The sequence below is a fragment of the Chiloscyllium plagiosum genome, unplaced genomic scaffold (assembly GCF_037043375.1).
Source record: "Chiloscyllium plagiosum isolate Xiang-an unplaced genomic scaffold, Cpla_swu_hap1 HiC_scaffold_6, whole genome shotgun sequence".
NCBI classification, from domain to species: Eukaryota; Metazoa; Chordata; class Chondrichthyes; order Orectolobiformes; family Hemiscylliidae; genus Chiloscyllium; species Chiloscyllium plagiosum.
Window position 1 is genome coordinate 108,268,294 of NW_028270144.1, and position 26,798 is coordinate 108,295,091.

A 26,798-nucleotide genomic window follows, 5' to 3' on the forward strand; every position below is an offset into this window, starting at 1 on the left:
ATACTAGATCTCACTTGGGATCATAGTGTGCCAACACCTTTCAGGATGAAACCTGTTTCTTCACTTCACTGAAAACTATGGCTTGGCTATGCGACCATTTCCAGGGCTGACTTTTTTTAAAGAGTTGATGCAAAGGTGCCAGGATGGAGGTCAGGTTGTATATCAACTTTCCTAAATAGTTCACTGGCCCAAAGGAAGACCTGAACTCCAGTAGAGACAGGAGCGGGGGCACCTTGACTTTATCTTCCAACAGATGTAACCTGGTCTTGTCTTCTCTGTAGCCCAAGTAGGTCATCAGAGTGCCTGAACTATACATTTTTCCCTTCCAACGCATAAACCTGCCTGGGAGAAACATCTAAGGACCTTGTCAAACTTCTCTAAGTGTTCCTTATCGGTCTTCCCTATTATTCGCACATCATCTAAATAAATGGCGACCGAGGATAGACCTTGTAAAATGTTCTCCATTGTCCACTGAAAAATTGCACAGGCTCACAATACTCCAAATGGCAGTCTCATATATTGGTACAAACCCTTATGGATATTACGTGCAGTATGCTTCTGAAAATCCTCATTTAACTGCAATTGCAAGCGTGCATGGCTGATGTCCAGCCTTGTGAAGGACAGCATCCCTCCCTCCTGCCCTGCCAGCTTTGCGCACAAATTCTCTACGCAAGGGATTGGATATTTATCCAGCTGCAAAAAGCTGTTTAAAATCCCCACGAAAGCATATCAGCTCCAACCAGTTCAACCGGCGCTGCCCCATTCCGCAATTTGGACTGGTTTGATGATTCCTTCACTTTACAGCCTTCTGATTTCTCCCTCTACTTTTTCCCATAAGGCAAATGGCACTGGGCGGGCCTTGCAGAATCATGGAATTGTTTCCTGGTCAACATGCAAGATGGCCTTAACTTCTTTGATAGTCCCTAGAACTTCCTGAAAAACCTCCAGATATTTAATTAGGACTTCACTCAAGCAGCCCATTTGTGAATTTTAAAATGCTGAGCTGATCTAGCCGAATCTTTCTCAACCGATTTTGCCCCATCAAGCTTGGGCCCATGCCTTTTACTACAATCAGGGGTAACTGAACCAGCTGCTTCTCATAAAAATCAAACAAACTGTGGATGCTGGAAATCAGAAACTGAAACAGAAATTGCTGGAAAAGCTCAGCAGATCTGTGTATAGGATGGGCCTGAAGGGCTAAAATTGTTGATGATATTTGACAGCTGCGTGACCTTGAGTGAGTCCTGTGAACATTCCTGTTTGTGCCAAGGTGGCATAATAAAAGTTGCTTTTCTGTACTGGCTGTTCGTCACACTGAATAAGAGAGAGAGAGAGTTTCGTTCCAAGTCATCAAATTTTATCTCGGACCAGGATCACAAACGGTGCCAGGAACAAAACCAAGCCTCCAGATCAGCCGTTGATCAAAGGGTCCCCAGCGTGCAGGAGGGCATGAGGCTCATTGCTTTCTTTTCCTTCCTTTTTCATCTTCGTTTATTACCTAATAAATGTTTATAGTTCAGTCTTTTATGTTTTCTTGCTTTTCCATCTCTTAATATTAGATTAGATTAGATTAGATTAGATTACTTACAGTGTGGAAACAGGCCCTTCGGCCCAACAAGTCCACACCGACCCGGCGAAGTGCAACCCACCCAGACCCATTCCCCTATATTTACCCCTTCACCTAACACTACAGGCAATTTAGCATGATTCACCTAACCTGCACATTTTTGGATTGTGGGAGGAAGCCGGAGCACCCGGAGGAAACCCACGCAGACACGGGGAGAATGTGCAAAAGATATTACTCAATAAATGTTCATATTTAAGCAAATGGCTGTTGAGTCTTCTCTTAACTACATTTGACCAAATTCACAAAGAACCTCTTAGGTGTACCCTGTGATCAAGACAGTCCAGCAGCATCTGTGGAGAGAAATCAGAGTTAACATTTCGGGTGACGCTTTCTCAGTTTTTCCAGCAACTTCTGTTTTTATTGCTTCTCATAAGAGACTAGAACTGAATTTTTACTCTTAATCTGTAAATATTCCCTGGTATGGGTTCTCAGTCTAGCTAATGTCTTGTGCAAACTTAAGGGTTTGAGTCCAGAGTGAATTTTATTAAAGACTGCTTCTGCGATCACTGAACTGCACTGATATTAACCTCCATTAGAACTGGGTGGCTATTTAACCAGATGTTTATTTTGGTTGTTTCTGATTTGGATGTTACTAAGCAATTTAACTGTTCCAAACCAGATGTAGATGGACTTTACAGGATGTGCACTCTGCTGGATACTGGCCTATGAGTTCTATTGCTCAATTTAGGTCTAGTATGGGACTGTTTTCCTGTCTCAGCTCTGCACACTGGCAGTAATGACAATGGCTTGCTGGCCCGGATCCTGAAGAAAGCTTTAACCGGTTGCCCATGGTTGGCTTTGTTTTGGGTTTTTGCTGTACACCTAGAGCCCCTCTGTTCAGTATATGTCTGCATGAGGCTGTGCAATTGCCTTTAGTCGAGTGGTGTTTCCCAAGCTCAGTCGGACTGACAAGGGTGCCTACTTCCATCAGAATACCCTGCAACTCATATGTTCCACTTGTCGCATTTTCCAATGATAAAGCCAATCATAGAGTCAGTTTGAAATTCAGTTGGGCTTCACCTAGCAGGCGGTTTTGCATGGCTAGATCATTAATTCCACACACCAAACGGTGTCTCAGCATCTCAATAAGGGTTAAACCAAAGTCACATGCCTCTGCCAGCCGTCTCAACCTAATCAAAAATCCCAATTCAAATTCCTCTGGTTCTTGAATTGCTGAATAAAATTGCTGGTGGCATCTCAAAATTAGAGGAAGCTTGGGGTCATAATATTCCTCAACTAAATCTGACAACTCTTGAAAAGTTTTAGTATCTGATGCCTCAGGGAAATTCAGGCTCTTAATAACCAAAAGAGTTGCGGGTTCACAAGCTGTCAGGAAAATTACTCATTGCTTTTCATCTGCCCCAATGTCAGTTACCTGGAAAAAAAATAACACATTATTTCCAGATACTGGGCCTAGCAATCAATGGCAGAATCAAATGAGTCAAGCTTCCTAAAGTACAGCACGATGCCAGAGACGCTTATCCCAACTCAAAGATGACTGTTGTGAATGGGTTTCTTAGGAGCTTGCTTTTCTCCATTTACCAGTGAGATAACACCACAGAGGTCGGTGTTCTGTCACCAAGTCACCCTTTATTTACACAGGGAGAGTCTTTCACACTGATCCAGCTCCTTCAGAGCCAGATTAACAGCTCCAGTCAGGGAATTCATATTCTATGACATCCACCTGGCTGACCTTGTTACAATCACTATGTGTCTAATTTCTTGAGTTGTATTGGAACTGCATTCACTGAGGTAAGTCGAGGATATTTCATCACACTTCTGACTTGTGCCTTGCAGATGGTGGACAGGCACTGGAGACACAAGAAGTGAATTACCACAGAATTCCTCTGACTGGCCTCTGACAGAATTTATGTGGCTGGTCCAATTCAGTTTCAGGTCAATGATGGCCCCCAAGGTGTTGATAGCCAGGGATTCAACAATGCTAATTGCATTGATAATCAACGGATGATGATTACTGTCATAGAGTCAAAGCAGCATGGAAATGAGCTCTTTAGTCCATCCCATTCACGAGAACCAGGTTTCCTAAACTGAACTAGTCCCATTTGCCTGCATTTGTCCCATATCCTTCTAAACCTTTCCTATCGGTGTGCTGTGGGGGCAGCACAATGGCTCAGTGGTTAGCACAATGGCTCAGTGGTTAGCACTGCTGCCCTACAGCACCAGGGACCCAGGTTCAATTTCTGCCTTGGGCAACTGTCGTGTGGAGTTTGCACATTCTCGGTGTGTTTGTGTGGGTTTCCTTTGAGTGCTCCAGTTTCCACAAAAGATGTGCAGGTTAAGTTGCCCATGCTAAATTGCCCATAGTGTTCAGGGATGTGTAGGTTAGATGCATTAGTCAGGGGTAAATGTAGGGTAGAGAAATGGGTCTGAGTGGGTTACTCTTTGAAAGGTCAGTGTGGACTTGTTCGGCCAAATGGCCTGTTTCCATACTGTAGGGAATCTAATCTATCCATGTACCAGAATGAATGTCTTTTAAATGTACCTGCCTCTGCCACTTCCTCTGGTGGCTTGTTCCATATGTGCACTTTGTGTAAAGGTTGCCCCTTAGGTCCCTTTTAAACCTTTCCCCTCTCACCTTAAATCTATTCGCTGTAGTTTTGGACTCCACTACCCTGGGGAAAAGACCTTGGCTATTCCCTTTATGTCCCTAATGATTTTATAAACCTGTACAAGGTCACCCCTCTGCCTCCTATGCTCCAAGGGCAAAAGTCTCAGCCTATCCAGCCTCTCCTTATAACTCAAACCTTCCAGTCTCGGAAACACCCTTGTAAATCCTTTTTTGCACTCTTTCCAGTTTAACACCATCTTTGCTATAGCAGGACAACCAGAATTATATGCAGTACTCCAAATGTGGCCTTACCAATGTCTTGTACAGCTGTAACATGACTTTGTAACTCCTGTATTCAAAGCTGTGACAAATGAAGGCAAGTGTACAAAATGCCTTCTTCACCATCCTGTCTACCAGTAATACCACTTTCAAGGCAATGTGTACCTGCACCTCATCTCTCTATTCGACAACACTCCCCAAGGCATTACCATTAACTGCCCTGGTTTGTGTTACCAAAATTCAACACCTTTCATATATTAAAATTAAACTCCCATTGGCCATTTCTCAGGCCACTGGCCCAGTTGATCAAACTCATACTCTCAGGTAACCTTCTTCACTGTCCACTATACCACCAATGTCCCCGGCACTGTGAGGCATCAGTGCTAACCGCAAGCTACCATGCGAATACGGAGTGACGTAAAAGGCAGTTTAAAAGTCATGTACTATTTTGAGATGATTTATAAAAACTTGGAGTAGTTTGGCAGAAGAAAAAGTGTGCCATAAGCTAAGTCATAAAATGGGAAAATGGATGTTTGCAAATCTCCTGAATAAGATGGCATAATTAAACAACAATTAGTGTATGTTCACTAATGCCACATTTTTGCTTCTCATCTTCTGGCGCTACTAATATACATGAAAATGTTTTTAATTTGTGTCATTGTATTATGTCAGTTGATAGTTATCAACTTTAATATAATTTTCAGTAAGAATTTCCATATCAGCTTAAAACTGGTTATTGAAGATGACCACTGCAGCAATTAACTGAAAGGAAGCTTCTGCTTAATACATTAATGTGGTATGAAACCACAAAATGCCACAACAAATTTTAAACTTTAAGCCAAAGGTAATATTTTGTACTTTGTTATTTCTGACACTTTTAATTTATATTTCATGATGTCTTTTGTACTGAACACTACTAGCTAAGGTTGTAGAGCTGTAAAATTCAGCAATCCAAATCTAATTGAATATAGCAGAACGTTGCTAGTTGACCATAACCATTTATAAGGTGAAACTGAACAAAAAATCGAAAGAACTGTGAATTCTGGAAATCAAGAACAAAAACAGAAATTACTGGAAAAGCTCAGCGGGTCTGGTAGCATCTGTGGAGAGAAATCAGTTAAGATCTCTGGTCCAGTGAACCTTTCTGAGAATCGCTGGTTCTCAATCCAATTCTGAAGAATGGTCACTGGACCCGAAACATTAGCTGATTTCTCTGCTCAGATTCTGCCAGACCTGCTGAGTTTTTTCAGCAATTTCTGTGCTTGTTGTTATTTATGAAGCCAGTTGGCTTTGATTCTTGCATTTTTGGGCATCCGATAATTTTAGCACTGATAAAATTGTTCAACGAGGAGTTATTTTAGTTGCACTGAGATGGCCTGGATGGTTGGTTTGCAATGTACAGTGATGTCTACCATAGGTTCAGTTCCTGCACTGGCTAACGTTACTCTCCTTCTCAACCTCTTCCCTCACCTGAGCTGTGGTGACCTTCACATTAAACCACCACCAGTTACCTCTCTCTAATGAGAGAGCAGCCCTATGGTCTGGTAGGGCAATGACAACTTTCCCTTTTCTTTCTTATGAATTGTACCAAAGGGTGCAAGACAACAAATTTTGATTGTCTTTTTCAGCAAGATTAAGATAATAGATAGATTACTTACAGTGTGGAAACAGGCCCTTCGGCCCAATAAGTCCACACCGACCCGCCGAAGCGCAACCCACCCAGACCCATTCCCCTATATTTACCCCTTCACCTAACATTACGGACAATTTAGCATGGCCAATTCACCTAACCTGCACATTTTTGGATTGTGGGAGGAAACCAGAGCACCCGGAGGAAACCCACACAGACACGGGGAGAATGTGCAAACTCCACACAGAGAGTCGCCTGAGGCGGGAAATGAACCCGGGTCTCTGGCGCTGTGAGGCAGCAGTGCCACCGTGCCGCCCACTAATGTAGTTTGTAAATCAAAATAGTGGTAACCTTAAATGCGCTGCTTTACAATGACTAAATAGTTAGAAACGTTGTTGGTGCTGTTGGTAGGTGAATGCTTAAGATATCTGGAAAACATTCTTTTATCTTAACCTAATATTTGATCAATTTATGTATTAAAATGGCACTGTAAACTGATTTGAATGATTTAATGAAATATTCTAATGAGAGAGTACTGCTAGTGTCTGGTAATGGTGAGCTAATATTCGTGCACTCATATATAGTCTCTTTGTCCTGCTGGCACAGCCAGAGATGACCAGTACTCTCTCATTTCCGCTCACGCAATGAAGAACACAAATTCAACTGGCACAGTGTAACCATCCTAGCACAGGTGAAACAGAATTCCTGAAGCCTGGCACTCCAACCGGAACTCAATCAGTAAACATATTGTACTGGACCTGATATACAAACCACTCAGATACTGAACCAGAAGTACCAGTAAACAAAGACACATAAATACCAGGCAGGACAGACCCACAACGCTTCATCGGAAGCGCACTGACGATGTCACCTAGCAAGGTGACGAAATGTCTGCAGACAAACACATTAGCTTAGCAAACGAATCTACAACCTCATGTAATTAACTGCCAGAGGAAATGGTGGATGCAGGTACAGTTGCACATTTAAAAGACACCTGAACAGGTACATGAATAGGAAAGGTCTAGAGGGATATGGGACAATCACAGGCAAGTGAGACTAGTTTGGTTTGGGAAACTTGGTCAGCATGGATGTGTTGGACCAAAGGGTCTATTTCTGTTCCAAATGACTCTGACTCTATATCCCCAGAATATTGATTGTGCAGAATTCAGCAATGCTAATGCCACTAAAAGTCATGAATAGATAGTGGGTAGATCCTTTCTTGTTGGCGATGATTATTGCTTGGCACTTGCATATTATGTACATTATTTAGCAACTGAGATTACAGTAACCTTCATGTAATCGTTTTTAAACTGACACGTCTACAGTCATGTTTCTTTTAAATTGAAAATTTGCATTATTATTTTTCAATCCAAAGACAGAATACCTGAATCTATAACATTTGAGAAAACTATGCCTAACGTATTTGCCCTGTTCACGACTATTTTTTATAAAACCCTCCCTCGCCTTAGTTGCCTTGTACAACTGGTATTTGGAAATGGAAACAAAATATTCAAATAAAAATAGAAAATACTGGGAATACTCAGCAGGTCAGGCTATATTGGTGGAAAGAAGATTGAATGTTGAAATTTCAATTTGATAACTTTTCATCGGCGAAGTTAGAAAGGTCAAATGGGGGAGGATGCTGAAAGATCAGAAGAGAAGGTCCTTGAAAGATCAGCAGAAAATGACAAAACTATTTGGTGGGTCAAAGCCAAAGAATATCGAACAAGTTACAGAAATGAAAAAATGTGTCAGAAGCAGCTATGAATAGCAGAAAAATGAACAGTAGCCAACCAAAAGCCAGAAACAGAGCAAAACAAGATCACTGAAATATACAAGGGAATAGAAACAGAAATGGGAGAAAGGTTACAGCCTGAAATTGCAATTCAATCTTGTGTCCATAGGGCTGTAAAGTGCCTGCTCGAAAGATGTAGTGCTTTCTCTAAAGCATGTGTTGAGCTTCATTAACAGTTCAGGAGGCCAGGTATGAAGAGAGGGAGAGTTCGACAATTAACACAGCAGGCCACCAGAGCTGTTCAGGCCAGGAAGTTAGAAACTGTTAAAAAGTGGTGAAGGGCAACAGAAGGGCCATATGATGTAAATGTGGAGATGCTGAATGAGGGAGGACCAAAAATAAGTCAACACAAGTAGAAATCTGGTTGGTGAGATACGAATACGTCAGTGAGATAGGAATAACGGATCTCGCAAGACTGTTTGTGGATTTTGGGAAAGAGGGGGAAGAAGAGGACTGTTTATGGTTGAGACTATGATGTTAGAAATTGAGGAGAGAGGGTTTCAGAGGAGAGTAGACCAGCGACAATCCTGAAAATAATGGTTTGATGTTCATTGTGGGATTGTGATCCAACAGGAGGTAGGAAGAAGTATCGGAGAGTTGGCATTCCCACTTCTGCAGAATAGGGATCAGTTACCAAATGACTTTCATCAAGTTTGATAACATTAAGGTTGGAGTTTAGGGTTAAAGAGCCAATTCAAAGAGAGACACATTAGAATGAATACTGGGGAGCACAGAAATAAAGATTAGATTAGATTTTATTGTCACGTTACCTGAGTACAGTGAAAATTGTATAAAATGGTGGGTGTAAGACCAGCTGTTCTTAATACAAAGATCATGGGAAGGCAAGGACCCTGAGGGGAGCTGTCCAGCTGGAGAGAGAATACACAAGATAAGTAAAAGGATCTGCTGTGTAAAGAAAGGCCTTCCTGCTAAAGATATGTTGGTGGAAGATGAAGATGATAGATGACAAGCTCACCTCATGGCAGCAATGAAATGAATTGAGACCCAAAGAGAAAATACTGGAAAATCTCAGCAGGTCTGGCAGCATCTGTAAGGAGAGAAAAGAGCTGATGTTTCGAGTCTAACTGAATTGAGGTCTGGGAAGGGGATAAAGCTGAGTCTTTTGTTTCAGATAGAGAGTTGGGTGGGAATAGACATGAATTGGGGGTCAGGTGCATGGAAATTTATGAAACAAAATTAAATGGGGACAGGGCTCAGCAGAGGTTATTAAAGTTTCCAGAACAAATAATAGGACAGAGAGTATAAAAAGGGTTAAGAATCCAACTTAAAATTGTAGAATCTCTACATTGCAGATAGAGGCCATTTGGCCCATCGAATCTGCACTGATCCTCTGAAGAACATCCCACCAACATAGACTGCACCCCACCCCATCCTCGTAAACCTGCATCTCCCATGGCTAATTCATCTATCCTACACATCTCTGGATATTACAGGGGAATTTAGTGTGACCAATCAACCTAACTGCATATCTTCACCCTAACCATATCGCAATCAACGCAGAACTGAGAGTGTTGTACTGAAATGCATGCAGTATATGAAACAAGGTAAATGATCACGTCGCACAGATTGAATTTGGCAGGTACAATGTTTTGGTTATCACAGAGACGCGGCTGCAACGGGATCAGGGCTAAATATCCAAGGATACATGTTCTATCAAAAAGACAAAAAAATTGCAGATGCTGGAATCCAAAATAGGCAAGAGGCTGGAAGAACACAGCAAGCCAGGCAGCATCCTGAAATGTCGACTTCTCCACCTCCTGATGCTGCCTGACTTGCTGTGTTCTTCCAGCCTCCTGCCTGTCTATCAAAAAGACAGGCAGATGGATAGAGGGGACAGGGGTTGCATTGTTTGAAAGAAATGAAATTAAATCGATAGCAAGAAGATGTAGAGTCAGGAGGCATAGAATCTGTGAGGGCAGAGTTGAGGAATGCAAAGGTAAAAATACCCTGTTGGGAGTTAAGTACAGGACTTCTAGCAGTCACCAGGATTTGGGGAAGAGAATAAGTCAGGAGATAGAAAGGCTTGTAAGGAAGATACTATTATAATAATGATGGAGAACGTCAATATGCAAGTGGACTGGGAAAATCAGGTGATCTCAAGAAAAGGAATTTGTGGAAAACTTACAAGATGGTTTTTTGGAGCAGCCTGTGGTAGAGCCCACAAGGGAACAAGCAATTCTGGATTTGGTGGTGTGTAATAAGACAGAGTTGAGTGGGGAACTTAAGGTGAAGGAACCCCTAGGGCCAGTGACCATAATATGATAGAATTCACCTTGCAGTTTGAGAAGGAGAAGCTAGAGTCAATGTAACAGTATTACAATTGAATAAAGGAAACTACAAAGACATGAGGAAGGACCTGGCCAGAGTTAATAGGAAGGGGAAGACGGTGGAGCAATGGCAGGAATTTCTGGGAGTAATTTGGAAGACACAGCAGAAGTACATCCCAGGGAAGAAGAAGCATATTAAGGGGAGGGACAAGTCAACTATGGTTAATGAGAGACATCACAGGCAGCATCCAAACAAAATAAAAAGCATACAATGTGGCGAAAATTAATGGGAAGCCAGAGGATTGGGAAGCCTTAAAAAAGCAGCAGAGGATAACTTAAAAAGCAATATGGGGGGAGAAGATGAAATATGACAAGAATCTAACTACTAGTATAAAAAAAGTTGCAATTGTCTTTGTTTTAGATTTATAAAAGATAAGAGAGAGGACCTTGTGAAAATGAGGCTGGAGAATTGGTAAAGGGGAACAAACAAATGGCAGAGGAAATGAGTAGTTACTTTGCATCAGACTTCATAGTGAAAGACACCAGTTGCATACCAGAACTTCAAGAGAATCAGGGCAGAGGTTAGTGTAGAGGCTACCACTAAGGAGAAGGTGTTGGAGAAGCTGAAAGGTAAGAAGGTAAATAAATCACCCAAACTGGATGGACTAAACCCCAGAGTTTTGAAGAAGATAGCTGAAGAGATAGTGCAGTCATTGATGGTGATCTTTTAAGGAATATTGGAATCAGAGAGGGTCCCAAAGAGCTGGAAAATGTACTGCTGAGGCTATATAAGGCTCTGGCCAGCATTTGGAATATTGTGAGCAATTTTGAGTACTTTATCTAAGGAAAAATGTGCTAGCATTGGAAATGGTCTGAAGGAGGTTTAGAAGTATGATCCCAGGGATGAAGGTTTTGCTATGTCATGAGCAGTTGAACCACTCTGATTCTGTACTTGTTGGAGTTGAGAAGGATGAGGGGGTGATCTGATCAAAATGTACAGAATACTGAGATGGTTGGATAGAGTGGACACAGAGAAGATGTATCTTCTGCTAGGAGAGACAAGGATCTGAGGGCACAGGCTCAGAATTAAGGGACAACCCTTTAGAACTGAGATGAGCCAAATGGTGGTGACTCTGTGGAACTCATTACTGCAGAGGGCTATGGAGTCTAAATCATTTAAGACAGAGATAGATGGGTTCTTGATTAGTAAGGTGATCAAGTTACGTGGAGAAGGCAGGAGAATGAGGTTTGAGAAACATACCAGCCATCAGACTCGATGGGCCGAATGGCCTCATTTTGCTCCTGTATCCTGTGGTCTTATAACTCTGTTTCTTTCTCCAGAGACACTGCCAGATCTGCTGAGTTTCTCCATCACTTCCTGTTTTATTTAAAATCTCCCACATTTGTAGCACTAAACCTTATTAGAGATTAGTGATACTGAGGCAGGAGTAGTTAGTCTTTGTGGTGGAGATGATATGGAGTTATATAATTGGCTGTGAAGTCAGTGGGGATATGAACAACCGGCTACAATTTTTTCTACTCGCTGTGGACAGATGGAGTGGGCGGGGTGATGCAATCAGTGACTAGGGTACACAATTGGGTGGTGAGCTCTGCTAGAATTGACCATATCAAAGGCTACTAATATCAAGTCTCATGCATCATGGTCACGGTCAAAAAGAATGTCCCTCATAATTTTGTTCAGGACCATGTGCGGGTTAAAATCGGATTGCAGAGATTAAAGATGGATAGGAACAGATCAAAGAGGCAAAAATAAGTTCAGAAATATTTGAAGTAAAGTTTCAAGGTTGCTGAAAATCTGAAATGCTGGAAATAATCAGCAGGTTTGGCAACATTTCTTGAGAGAGAGAAGCAGAGTTAACAATTCAGGTGGATGCACTTTGATCAGAACCCATTCAAAACCCATAGAGAGAAAATAGCTGTTGGCAATCATTGATGGTTTGGGGGAACAGAGGGACTGAGTATGTTTTATATTTTGAAGATTGTTTTGAAATGATTCACTGTCTTGGGCCTGAGGACATTTCCAACATCGACTTGGTTTGTGAGGGATTAGAAAGGGAAATTGGATGGTTCTGATGAAGATACACCAAACTTGAAACATTATCACTGTTTTCTGCCCACAGATACTGCTAGACCTGCTGAGTTTTGCCAGCAATTTTAGATCTCCAGCATCCGCAGTTCTTTGCTTTATTCAATTGGATAGTTGGATCAAGAGAGAAGTGAACAGATCTCTTGAGCATGATGAGTTCAGGGAGGTCTGAGAGAAGAGAAACTAAAGAAAAAAGTAATCAGCAACTATCTGAAATTTTAATTAATTCAGTTACATAATTTGAAGGCAAAGTTCTTTTTTCATCGTTTAAATGTATTCTCCCACTCTTTAGACTGTAGCCACTATCTTGATTAATTCAATGGGAGGAGAATGTGTTCACACTGTGACTAATAACATCCAGTTCCAGGAGGATTTGTCAGCTAATTACATTCTTCTCTTACTTCCCTGTTGAAAAGTACCTGGTCTTAATTAAGTATCTCCCATTGGTACCATAGGCGAGATGGAATCTCCCCATGTGGAGCAATCACAGAATTGTCATTGCATGACAGAGCGAATGGAGTATCTGCCATAGGTTTACCTAACTCTCACGTGTTCCAGTAAGATCATTCTTAATATTTTCTCTAGATTATGCAGTGAAATGCTCTTCAGAAGTTTAATGTTGGCTCGATGGGCCGAATGGCTTGTTTCCATGCTGTAGGGATTCCAGGATAATGTGCATATGTCCTCTACAAATAAAAGCTGCTGTTGTGTGACCTGATATTTCACAACAGAATATTGTATTTCTATATTTACAAGTTAAGATAACTTAATTAAAATGAGTTATCAATGCTATTAAAATATTTTGTGTGTGTTAAATACTTGTGCAATAATACTGACTAAGTTCCATCTTACAGTCAACATTTAATTCACAATCTGATAAACACTAAAATGCAGGCAGATGGAATGGTCATGTTTGGGACACTAGGTCAGCAATAGACAAGTTGGAACTAAGGGTCTGTATCTGTGCTGTCTGGCTCAATGATCCACAAAAGGAATTCACACAGTAGTTCAAACTCTAAGCTAGCATCCAGGTTCAATGGGTAATAGGACTGTTGGCATTTATTTCAAGAGAATGGAGTATTAAAATGGGGAGGTCTTGCTCAAAATGTAAAGGCACTGTTTAGAGAACACAGACAATACTGTGAATAGTTTTGGGACCCTTATGTAAGGATAGATATGTTAGCATTAGAAGCAGTGCACAGAATGTTCAATAGCTTGATCGTGGATATAGAGGGGTTTCAATAGACAAGAGGTGCAGGAGTAGGTCATTCCGCCCTTCGAGCCTGCACCACCATTCATTATGATCACAGCTGATCATCCTCAATCAGTATCCTGTTCCTGCCTTATCTCCATAACCCTTGATTCCACTATCCTTGAGAGCTCTATCCAACTCTTTCTTAAACGAATCCAGAGACTGGGCCTCCACTGCCTTCTGGGTCAGAGCATTCCACACACCCACCACTCTCTGGGTGAAGACGTTTCTCCTCATCTCTGTCCTAAATGGCCTACCCCTTATTCTTAAGCTGTGTCCTCTGGTTCGGGACTCACCCATCAGCGGAAACATGTTTCCTGCCTCCAGAGTTTCCTTATGAGAAGAGGTAGAGTAGGTTGGGCAGGTTCTCATTGGAATTCGGAAGAACAAGAAAACATACAAGATTCTTTGATGGCTTGACAGGGCAGATGGTTGTTTTCCCTTGTGGGAGAGTCTAAGAGCTGAGGGCATAATCTCAGAATAAGAGGTCACCCATTTAAAACTGAGATGAGGATTTTTTTTTCTTTCAGAAAGCAATGAATCTGTAGAATTCTTTACAGCAGAGAACTATTGAGGTTGGATTGTTAAATATATTCAACCTAAAATATTTAATCACTAAGGGAATTAAGGGTTATGAGGATAAAGCATGAGGGTGAAGTTGAGGATTATTAAGTAAGAGTTGAAGTGTGTGGTGCTGGAAAAGCACAGCAGGTCTGACAGCATCTGAGGAGCAGGAGAGTCCTTCTTGATGAAGGGCTTATGTCCGAAACATTGATTCTCTTGCTGTTCAGATGCTGCCTGAACAGCTGTGCTTTTCCAGCACCACACTCTTTGACTCTAGTCTGCAGGATCTGCTGTTCTCATTTTCTCAAATAAGCCATGATGTCATGACCTGCTGGGCCAAATGGCCTCCTTCTGGTCCTACGCCTATGATCTTACTTTGAGTAGTTGTTTGTGGATTATTTATGGAAATATTTTACATTCCTTCAGTATTGCAGGGTCAAAATCCTGGAATTCTCCCCCCTCAGGCATTGTGGGAACTGTTCCAACGCAAGGACTGCATCGGTTCATGAGGGCAGCTCACCACCACGTTCTCAGTGGTAACTCGGGATGGGCAATAATGGTTGGCATAGTCAGCGATGCCCACCTCCCACAAGTGAACCTACAAAAAAGCTGTATTATTGCTCTAGAGGAACTATCTGGGATAGCAGAAAGTCAGAAAAAATAATATGATCTTTTCAATGCCAGGAGAGTCCAAATGTTTTGCAAAAGTGGTTGCGAAAATGCAGGCCAATGTGTGGAGACTTAAACTATCCATGATACTGAATACCCCATACACATCTCTCCAGCTGAGAGCTCTAATCCACCAAATGGCAAACAATTGTTTGAAATCACTGAGTCCATGATATTTGAGCTGACAATGGTAATGGTAATGTCACTGGATGAGTAACTGGAACTCAGGCTCGGTACCTGGGACCAAAATTCCATTGTAGCAGATGGTGAAGTTTAAAGTCAATTATGTTAAAGAAGCCATCTACTGGCATTGTTGTAAAAATCAATCTGCTTTCTTCATGTATGACTTAAAGGAAATCTGTCCTCCAAATGACTCCAGACCCAATGCAATATGGTTGACTCTTAAATGCCCCCGGGCAATAAATGCCCACATCTCACGAATGAATAAGAAAAACTCACTTCCTAAACAAAATAAGTCTTTTGTTTAAGACTCCTGGGATAGCTGATTTAATTTTAGAACTTTTGACTATCTTTGATAGATAAACATCCGCATGATCTAAAACTGGGGGGGGGGGGGGGACCTATCTATATCACCTCAGTGCTCACTGATCCTTGCCTTCGGTACCTCCCAGCTCGCTCACCAGCTGCACACACCAGGGTAGGTCAATCTGCCCGATGGCATGAGTTTCTACTGTCCCTGCCCCATAACCAGACTCCGCCCCGACTCAGGACAAATCCCTTACTGTTCACAGGCTCGTCTCTCTGCCTCACACACCCAGGGACCAAGAGCCGCGATTGTGGAACGCTCCCAGTCAACAAGTTCCTGGGCTATTTCTACCGTGCAGGTGAGTCAAACAGGAGGAACTTGGCAGCAGTTCATAACAAGAGAACTTTCCTCTCCCAATTTAACAGCGTCTTCCGTTCACTGGCTCCAAAGCTGTCCATTGCTGTTGATTCAAGGTTGGTGAATAACTCTAAAACATGCACCATACAGTATGAATTGCTCTGTACAACACTACTTTGTTTGAGGAAACCCATAGAAATAATAGACTCGACCTTCCTCGAACTCTTGTTCTGTTTGTTGAGACGATTCTATTCTCTGTGACATTTGGCGGGGGCGCTGGGTGTGTTGGTAATTTTTCGCTTTGTTTTACCTTCTGTTTGAGCTGTTGAATTTGAGTTTGTTGGTATAAGTGAGAGCGAATTATTCTTTTTGCGGTGGTATGTGATGGCTGGCTGGGTTGCAATTTAGGGGGTGTTGCTACTGTACATGTTGGTCTCAATTTTCAGACTTTCCGGTATGGACAAAACAATCCTCACTTACTTAGCGACGACTTCGTATGTACTTCAATCCGAGTGAAGGAAAACTTGAATGAAGTGCGGTTTTGTTCCAAATCAGAATTGATGATCTGAAGTAATCGGCAGATTGAAAAGCAGAGATGTAAAAGACAAATTGACCTTCAGTCAGTTTTTTTCTCTCAAAGGTAGAAGAAAATACTCAGGATGCTGGAAATAGAACCATAGAATTTTACAATCCAGAAGGATCAGAAACAAATTGAGAGGATGCTGGAGAAACTCAGGCAGCATCTCCACAGAGAGAAACAGAGTTAACGTCCAGAATGACTTCTTCAAAATTGAACTGCATTTTGTCACGTTCAGGGTTTAATGGTGAAAGTGAAGTTTTTGTTTCAATTTTTAGCGAAATTCATCTTTATTTGTAAAGGTGCTTTCAATTCCCTGAACACTTTTATTACAAAAGTGATTGTGCATTACATTGATTTTAAGTTACATTCATAGAATCAATACAGCAGGGAATCAGGCCGTTTGGCAAAAGTGAGGACTGCAGATGCTGGAAACCAGAGTCTAGATTAGAGTGGTGCTGGAAAAGCACAGCAGGTCAGGCAGCATCCGAGGAGCAGGAAAATCAACATTTCGGGCAAAAGCCTTTCATCAGGACCAATCAGACCATTCGGCCTGTTGTCTGTGCTAACCCTTTGATGGAGTAATTCATCAAGTGCCGCACACCCACCTCTTCTACTCCCTTCTAAGCTTTCCTTTCAGTTAGTGATCTCTTACCTTTTTGAATTGAATTGAGGCAGCGTCCACCACATTCCCAGGCTATACATTTCAGATTCTTATCCCTTCTATGAAACAAGTTTTCGTTGTACCTCCATTGTCTCTTTTGCCAATTACTTTAACTCCGAGCCCTCTGCTTCTTAATTTTTCCACCAAGGGGAACAGTTCCTCCTTGCCCATTCCGTCCAGAGGTCACATGATTATAAATGCTTCTATCAAACCTCATCTTAGCCTGTTCTTCTCCAGCGAAAATAGTACCATCTTCTTAAATCTTTCCACACAACTGAAATTTCTTATCCCTGGAACAATTCTCCTGAATCTTTTCACGATGTCTTCACATCCTTCCGAAAGTGTGATGCACAGAATCTGGCATAATATTCCAGATGAAGCGGAACTAGTATTTTGTACAAGTTTAACTTTTTTTTTTGCTTTTGAATTCTATGCACTAACTTATAAAACCCAGGATGCAAGGTTGTGCTTTTATTAGTCATTCCCTCAATCTGCCTTGCCATCTCCAATGATTTACACACTGTTGGATCAAGATCCCTCTGCCCTTTTTAGAATTCAACCCTTTATTGTGTAATGTCTCTCTGTGTTCTTCACTCAAAATGAAACACTTCATACTTCGCTGCATTAGATTTCACCTGCTACTGGTCCACCCATTCCACCAGCCTGATTGTGTACCTAGAAAATTCTACATTAACTCTGCATGATTCATAATACTTTTAGGTATCGCACTATCTTCAGTTTTTCCCTGAGTACCGAGGTCTAAGTCATTGTTATATATCAGGAAGAGCAGGAGTCCCAAGTCTGATCCTTGGAGATCTCCACTCTAAATCTTCCTCCATTGTTAGCTGTAACTCAACCAATTTTTTTCCAGATTTTTCCTATTGATTTTATTCCATGAGCTTTAACTTTGCTCACAGGGTCTCAAATCCCTTTTAGAATTCCATGTACACCATGTTAAAAGCCTCACTGTCATCTACCCTCCCTGTGCCTCAATTAAAAAGCATCAAAACCTGAGTGAAACTTGATTTGTCCTTATTAACCCAGATTTACCCAACTGACCTAATTTTGTCCTCAATTAATGTTTCTAAAAGCACTGAGGTTCAATTTACTCCCTATTGTTCAGAGAACGAATGTACACAAAGAGACATTATCTATAAAGCATTTTAATTCTAAAACAGTACCTGAATAAATCTATATGCTCAATATGTATCATTGGAAAAACATCTTGAATTTTGCCATCTTAGAAATTTAGCAAGCCATCAACATGAGGAAGAAAATCTAGCAAGAGGAATTTACATCCAGCAATGCAGTGTACAGTATGCACTGTTCTGAAGCTGTGGTAGGAGATGTGATAGAGTTTGGAGCTTTATTACTAACTAAGATAACAGAACAGAAAATATTCTATTAGAATAGCTGTAGAATAATGCAGTCTATGGACTAATATTGGAAGCAGCAAACACTAAATATTTCCTTGTCAGTGTTTGCAGGCAAGTGCAGAAAAATATACAATTTGAATTTGTTGCTTACATTTTTCTGTGCTTGCATGCATTTGATCTCCAGTGACAAATTTCCACTTTCCATCACCAATTGCCAGACTACTTTATCCATCCAGTTAACATCAGCATTTTGGCAAGGACAGAGGTTCCCTGAGGGAGTCATCAAGTCATTTGTCAGCATAGAAACAGATCCTTCGGTCCAACTCATCCGTGCTAACCAGATATCCTAAATTAACCTAGTCCCATGTGCCAACATTTAGCCTAAACCCTTCCTACTTATAAACCCATTCAGATATCTTTAAAATGTTGTAATTGTATCAGCTTCCATCACTTCCTCTTGCAGTTCATTCCATACACGCAACACCCTCTGCCCCTTAGGTCCCTTTTAAATTTTTCCTCTCTCACCTTAAACCTATGCCCTCTAGTGTTGGATACCCCAACCCTGGGGAAAAATCCTTGACCATTCACCCAATCCATGCCTCTCATGATTTTATAAACCTCTATAAGGCCACTCTTCAGCCTCCAACTCTTCAGGGAAAATAGTTCAAGTCTATTCAGCCTTTGTCTATAGCTCAAACCCTCCAACCTGGCAACATCCTTGTCAATCTTTTCTGCAGCCTTTCAAGTTTAACAACATCTTTCCTATAGCAGGGAAACCAGAATTGAATGCAGTGTTCCAAATGTGGCCTCACTAATGTCCTGTACAGCCACAACATGATCTCCTAACTCCTATACTCAATGCACTTAGAGATAGGCTATGTCACTTTGAACTGCGTTAATTGTGGAAAAGGTCATTTGCATTTTGGTTCTTTCCTTCCTGAGGAGAGAGATGTGAAAAGTGAGGCACTGAATACCCCAGCCATGTGGAGATGGTATGGGAGAGCTGATAAAGTGAAGAAGTAAGGTGATGGGAGGGGAGTCTGACATCTTCCCATTGTTATGGCAGATTATCAGCGTGAGAGCCTCAGTGGGGTGGTCAGATAAGGCAAGGAGTTGTGAGTTAAAGAGTACCATCTCTCCACCTCCCACCCAGCCAGCATTTTACCAACATCAGTAAGAGCTATTGTCGTGTCTATTCTCATTGAAACACTGGCAGTCACCCAGTAGGTGCACCTTCCTTGCTGGGCATATCATGGCCCATGAAGATTTACACACTCCCCCTCCCCCTGCCACCATCACCCCCAACCAGTGACAATAGCTGGCCCTTGTCCAAGGCTGTTACTCCAGAATAAACAACTCTTCTCTCCCCAAACCATCCCCCACCCAACACACTCATTCCCTACCAAACCCACACTGCCATGCCCTGTCTGCCTATCCCACAGCTCTCTCAAAGGAACTCACCCATATTTGAAGGAATCTCAGCATCAAGGTACTCTCCCCTTTGGAGCAAATTACTGAAGATGCTGAAATCTGTACTGAAAGCAACAAATGCTGGAGATCACAGTGTGTCAGACAGCATCCATGGAGAGAATAGTAAGCTAATGAAGAGTCATCCAGACTCAAAATGTTAGCCTGCTCTCTCTCCATGGATGCTATCAGACCCATTGTGATTTCCAGCATTTGCTGTTCAGAGTGCCATCTCCTTTGGAATGTGACCACTATTATTGGTGGCCACTGCTGAATTATCAGCCCTTCCCCTTTGAGCCTTGGTGGCCAGAATTGATCCTTTTCTAAAAGATTCAGTCCTCTATATCAACACTACCAGGTTCTGGAGTAGCTGAGCCAGCTACAGATTAAAACTTCCTCAAATTTAGACTAACTAAAGTTGCCTCAGTCACCACTATTAGTGTGATTTCTTTTCCTGTCCATTTCACACATTCATTTGTCCATCCAATGTTTTGTGTTGGAGATCCAATAACTTTCTTTAATTGTCAAACTCAAGGAAAAAGATATTATATTTCCAGCCCATGGCATCATAACTGAATTGGTAAAATTGAAAAGTACACAACAACATATACTGTTACCAGAAATTTCTATCTTGCAAACCAAATACTTTGGGAGGCAAAGGACTGTGAGTTTGGGATGATGTGGAGGTGCCGATGTCGGACTGGGTTGGACAAGGTCAAAAATCACATGATACCAGGTTACAGTCCAACAGGTTCAGTTGAAAACACAAGCTTTCAGAGCCTCACTCCTCCTTCAGGTGCTAGTGAGGGAGGAAACATTTGACTCAGAATTTATAAGTAAAAGATCAAATGCTCATACATTGATGTGAATGTATTGAACATATCAAAGTCTGCTGTTAAATCTTTCATCGGTTAGAATGGAGATGCAAGTTTCTATTGATTAATGTGCAAATCCCAGAATTTCTTTCAAGTCACTGCCCCAAGATATTGGTACAAAAGAGGTGACCTGTCAGGTCAGACAATGCATTTTAGGTGTGAGGCCTTGTTTAACAAGTCTGACTCCAGGTTAAGACACAGACAGATTCTGAGGCCATTCGGCCTATCGAGTCTGCCCTGCCATTCAATCATGGCTGATATGTTTCTCAACCTCATTGTCCTGTCTTTTCCCCTTAACCCTTGATTCCCTTACCAATCAAGAGCCAATCTATCTCTGCCTTAAATAGGTTCAATGACTTGGCGTCCAGAGCTTTTTGCAGCAATGAATTCCACAGATTCACCACACTCTGGCTGAATAAATTTCTCCTCATCTTGGTTTTAAAGAGTTGTCCCTTTCACTCTGAGGCTGTGCCTTCAGATCCTCGTCTCTCCTAGTGGAAACATCTTTTCCACATCCACTCTATCCAGGTCCCTCAGTATCTTGCATGTTTCAATAAGAACCCCCTTGTTCTTTTAAACTCCATCAGGGACAGACGCAGAGTCCTCAACCATTCCTCACATGAAAAGCCCTTCATCCTGGGATCATTCTTGTAAACCTCCTCATTACACATCACCACATACAGAATTGCTTGTTCCCTTGTGGACTCTGTCACAAGCTGCTCCAAAGAAACCATCTCATAGACATTCCAGGAATTCCTTTACTTGAGATCCGCTACCAACCTGGTCTTCCCAGTCCACTTGCAAATTGAAGTTGCCTATGATTATTGTTCCTTTCTCACACGCCTTTTCTATCTCCTGATTTATTTTCTGCCCCACATGCTCACGACTGTTCGGAGGTCTGTACATAACTCCCATTAGGGTCTTTTTTCATTTGCAGTTCCTCAACTTTATCCACACAGATTCTATGCCACCCAACTGTATATCATCTTGTTTGCAATTTAGTTTCATTTCTTACTAACAAGGCAACCTTGCCCTCTCTGCCGACCTGCCTGTGTTTTTGATTGGATACATATCCTTGGATATTTAGTTCCCTGCCCTGATCCCTTTGCAGCCACGTCTCTGTGATATCCACAACATAATACCTGCCAATTTCAAACAGTAATACAAGCTCATTTACCTTTTTTAATATACTGCATTCATTTAACATTCACAACACCCTCAGTTCTGAGTTGACTGCTCCACTTCTCCTAGTTATGCCCTTATCTGCTATGCCTTACATTAGATTCCTCAGCCTTTCCATATTCTCTGTCCTATTACTTGTTCTGGAAACTTTAATAACCTCTCCTGAACCATCACCCCTTCCCAGCCCCAATTCCCCTTTAACGAGTTGGATGTCCTTGCGACCAGCCTATGTAGTCTCTCTGCTGGATCCTGCTGTCAGATCGGTTCATGTGGAGCCCTTTCTCATAGAAATCGTTCATTTCTCATCATTCTGTGAGATGATATCGCTACATTTATAACACACTATGATTTTGTTGGTCTAAATGTGTGGGCACTATGAAACATTGTAAATAGCTTTATCTTAATAGAAAGTATAATGTTTCCACAACAGGAACTGTGGGCAAAACAGTTACCATTATTGGATATATTGTGACTCGCACCAAATATTCAAAATGTTCATGCGATTCTGAGTAATCTGAATATGTGTTCAAGGATACAAGGTGTACAGACATTTTGTCACTGTCCTTATACAAAGTTAGAATACATATGTTTGTCTAATAATGTGTTAAAATTATAGCTGTCACTTGGAAATTTGTTTTAGGCAATGATGTTATATTTTTTCACAAGGCATGGAATATTCAAACATTGCTGTTCCACTTAACTACAAAAGAGATTCCTTTGAGAATAAACAAACCTAATTCGTGAATATTAAAGAGACTATGTGTTTATTAGTGAATTGTGTTAAATTTTAGACTAGCTTGTTGGCAAACTATTTTGGGAAGTATGAAGAAGTGTTTTGAGATGTGTAGAAATCTGAGTTCTTTATTTTCATCTGAACATAATAAGCAGAAACGGAACTCAAGAATGTTTTCATGGGATAAGAAATGTCAGTTATGTGGATATCTTGAAGAAGTTGGGATTGCTCTCCTTGGAAAGAAGATGGCTGAGAGGTGAACTGAAATGGATTTCAACATTTTGAGTGGACTGAGTTAAAAATCAAACAACAACAGATTATAGTCCAACAGGTTTAATTGGAAGCACTAGCTTTCAGAGCGCTGCTCCTTCATCACAACCACCTGATGAAGGAACAGTGCTCCGAAAGCTAGTGCTTCCAATTAAACCTGTTGGACAATAATCTGGTGTTGTGTGATTTTTGACTTTGTACACCCCAGTCCAACACCGGCATCTCCAAATCTTGAGTGGAATGAATAGAGTAAATAGTGAGAACCCATTCCCAATTGTCAGAGGAACAAGAACAAGAGGGCATACATTTAATAATTTGCAAAAGAAACAAGGGTGTTATGAGAAAAAGGATTTGCACTCAGGGAGTAGTTAAGGCATGGAATGCACTGCCTGGATGTTTGGTGGACGAAGGTTCAATTCAGGCAGTCAAGAGAACATTGAACAATTATTTGGATAAAAATAATGTGCAGTAATATGGGGATAAAAGAAGAGATCGGCATCTGATAATGATGCTCATTTGACAAACCACTGTCTGTGACAGTTAGTTATAGAGACACAGAAACAGACCTTTTGGTCCAACCAATCCATGCTGGCCATGTTCCAAAACAAAACTAGTCCCACCTGCCTGAGCTTAGCCCATATTCCTCCAAACCTTCCGTATTCATGAACATATCCAAATGTCTTTTAAGCATTATAACTGTAACTGCATCCACCAATTCCTCTGGAAATTCTTTCCACACATGAACCACTCTCTGTGTAACAAGAGCAAAGTAATGTGAATGCTACAAATAAAACCAAAGTTTTGGAAATACTGAGCAGGTCCTGGTAATATTATTGTTTAGAAAAACAGAGTTAAAATTTCAGCTTAGTAACCCAACTTTTAAGAAATGCATCATTCAATCAGTCAGCCTTTAGCATTGGGACCTCAGCGTATGTAAACCAGGGTGATTATCTCCTGTGCTAGTCAACTGTAAAGATGCTGTTTGAAATAAGTTAGGTTGGACGTGACCCTTGTGGGTACCCAAGACTGAACTGCATCTAATTTGCAGAACAAAAGTAGACCCTAAAGTGAGAATCTCATTTAAAGCTGCCACAAGCTTGTTATGGTGAGTTGTTATCATCATCAACTGTCCCTCAATTTGAAGAAACTGACTTCTGCTGTGGATCTTCATATTGATGATTGATTTTTGAATCACAGATCCAAAACTGCCATACACCTGCATGAGGTTTTTTTTGATGAGGTGGGAACCTTGCGGAGGCCCTGACTCTGGCCTTGGTGGTAAAGATTATATTGGCAATCAAAAAACATCCTCCTGAGTTTCACTTCTATGCTATCCTACCCCATTATCTTTGATTAGGTTAGATTAGATTACAGTGTGGAAACAGGCCCTTCGGCCCAACAAGTCCACACCGACCCGCCGAAGTGCAACCCATCCATACCCCTACATTCACCCCTTACCTAACACTACGAGCAATTTAGCATGGCCAATTCACCTGACCTGCACATCTTTGGACTGTGGGAGGAAACCGGAGCACCCGGAGGAAACCCTCGCAGACACGGGGAGAACGTGCAAACTCCACCAGACAGTCGCCTGAGGTGGGAAGTGAACCCGGGTCTCTGGCGCTGTGAGGCAGCAGTGCTAACCACTGTGCCACTGTGCCGCCCACAATCTTCAGCAGGTTCATAATATATATTGCTTTTCTCATTATCATTTACACTTGCCATTTTTGGTTTGATCATGTTTTCATCTCTCTTTTGGGCTTAAATCTTTAACCATGTTTCTCGACTGGATGGTATCCATTGCCAGTTTCTTACAGGCTTCAGTCAGGGACCTGGGCATCACTTGCAGGGTAAACTCTAAACAGGGGTACCATTTCCATTCATATCAACCCTCATTTGGATTTGCCGGGATGTTCTCCTGGTTCAGTTATTGATCCAAGCTTGGGACTGGCACCAATACACACTAACTTACCACAATGAACTGGAAAATCCTGCCTATGTTGTCTGTTAACTCTACGATGAATGCCTAGGGATGGGTTTACACATGAGAAGTGTTAGTTCGTGGATGCAAGTTGTTGTTTTTCTTATTATTGTTAAGAGAAACTAGGGAGGTGACCTGTGATCATTAACTATCATTATAATGGAGTCACTTGCTTATCAGGAATTGGAAAAATTCATCAAGGATAATTAGATAGGTATGAACCACCCCCACAGGAAACAGACATGAGTCTTCCAGATTGCATCTTGTGTAAGTTTACTTATCTGTTCAATATGAATCCAGTGGACAGTGGTCAGCATGGATCCAGAAAGGGAAAAGTTCTTTCTGAAATTTCCTTCTTCCTGTGAAGATGTTACTTCCGAAATGCTCAATTGAAAGTCCTACAAATTCAGAATTTTTACATTCCCAAAAGGTTATTAGTTTTCTTAAAGTTTCCTGGATGATTGGGTGAATGTGCAGAAATCAATCAAACCTCACAAGTGGAGTTAGATCAACTGGACCAGGTGTTTATTGCCATGCATCAGTAGGAAGCAAGACTGTTTTTAATGTTTCAAAAAGAACCTGGCTTCAGAAACTCACTATAGTCAAGTTCACTGATAGGGGAAAGGCAGAAGCTCCAGAATAAATAAAAAATGGGCCAAGTAATACACATAAACTGTATTTTAGACAAATATAAGGTAATGTACATTGGAAGGAAAGGCATGTGGTACAGCAGTCCTCCGAGAGTTTTAAAATAACTAAATGTGGCATAAATATAGGAGCCCTTGGTTCAACGTGAAGCATGTGCAATCAAAGCAAATGGTAATGTTTAAAAGAGAAATACTGAACCACATAACGTATAAATCAGAGGAGTCATGATCAGGTTGTGCGAGCTACATCAAGGTATTGTGTACAACTTTGGTTGCTAACACACACCATGGTGCATTCAAAGCTGGAAGGGAGTTTTGAAAAGTGTCATGAGATTGCTCCCGTGAGCAAAGAGTAAGAATTACCAGCTGATCATGAAAAAGCATATACAGAGACAGCTGAATACATTCAACTTTCACCAGGCAGTAGCAGCTAAGAAAACCAAATGGTTAAAGCTGGGCTCCGGTAAAGGATACTCCCTTTATGATGCCTATGTTTACTTTGGAATCTTGCATACCTTGGTCAATTTAACAATGTGTAAAGACGTACAGGGAATGATTGAGCAACGTGTGTGGTAGCCAGGTTTGAGCAATCTTTTGAACAAATAACTGGGACTGTCCCATCTGTACAAACAAGATTAAAAATAACCCCAAACACACAACTCATTCTGTTCTGTCAAGCATCCTTGGCTGAAGGTCATAATTGAGCAGCTTGAATTAAAAGGAAGTACATAACTGCCGGGTGCAGAGTGCTTCTGACAAATAGAAATTGTCCTTTTAACCAAAGTACAGCTCAAACACCAATGATACAAGAAGCGTGTATATTTACCTTGTCATGGATACCTGACCAAGTGATGTCATGCTGTGAACTATAATCCTAAATTAAAGAATTTGTTACATAGCAGACAGATTACATCCTTACTCAACTTCTAAGGAGCCTTAAATACCAGCAGAGCAATAGGGTAAAAGGAAGTGTAAATGGGAAAGAAATGCCATGTTTCTATTTTGCTATCAGTGCCAAAAGCTCTTGACACATTATTTTAATTTGGGAACTTAGGATGTAAAGTGGAGGAGAAATGGATTTTAGTTTGCAGTTCTGTGAAAGGTCTGAGTTTCTTTAAAACAAGCCAGAAAATCAACTGAACAATGAGCTAAAAACAGCATTTTCAAGAAATCATCTGACTTTAACTAAATGACTACCAAGCCCCCAGAGAAGGTAATTGCTGACTGGGGTTTTATAATCCAGAAAGAAAGAAATAGAGGAGGGACAAAAACAATGTTATTTGGAGAGAATTCATCCATAACAGTCTTCCCCCAAACGCTTGGGGTGGCCACACGCAGAAGTCCGGAGTTGTTTAGAAGATTAGAATCTAATCTAATCTAATCTAAATCTCCAGGAGCAGAA

The 26,798-nt window shown here is 41.3% G+C and overlaps 1 protein-coding gene across 2 annotated transcripts in view; it reads left to right on the forward strand.

The window, feature by feature from the left end:
• Nucleotides 1-15,580: 15,580 nt before the first annotated feature.
• Nucleotides 15,581-26,798, forward strand: part of LOC122550867 (CRACD-like protein) — a 203,279-nt gene continuing 192,061 nt past the window's right edge. Inside the window, exon 1 of one of the 2 annotated variants that reach the window (XM_043692229.2) lies at nt 15,581-15,625. The gene's annotated coding sequence lies outside the window, so the exon portion shown is untranslated. Of the gene's footprint in view, nt 15,626-15,678; nt 15,741-26,798 lie in introns of those variants that run through there. The other variant, XM_043692230.2, reaches the window with a different exon arrangement.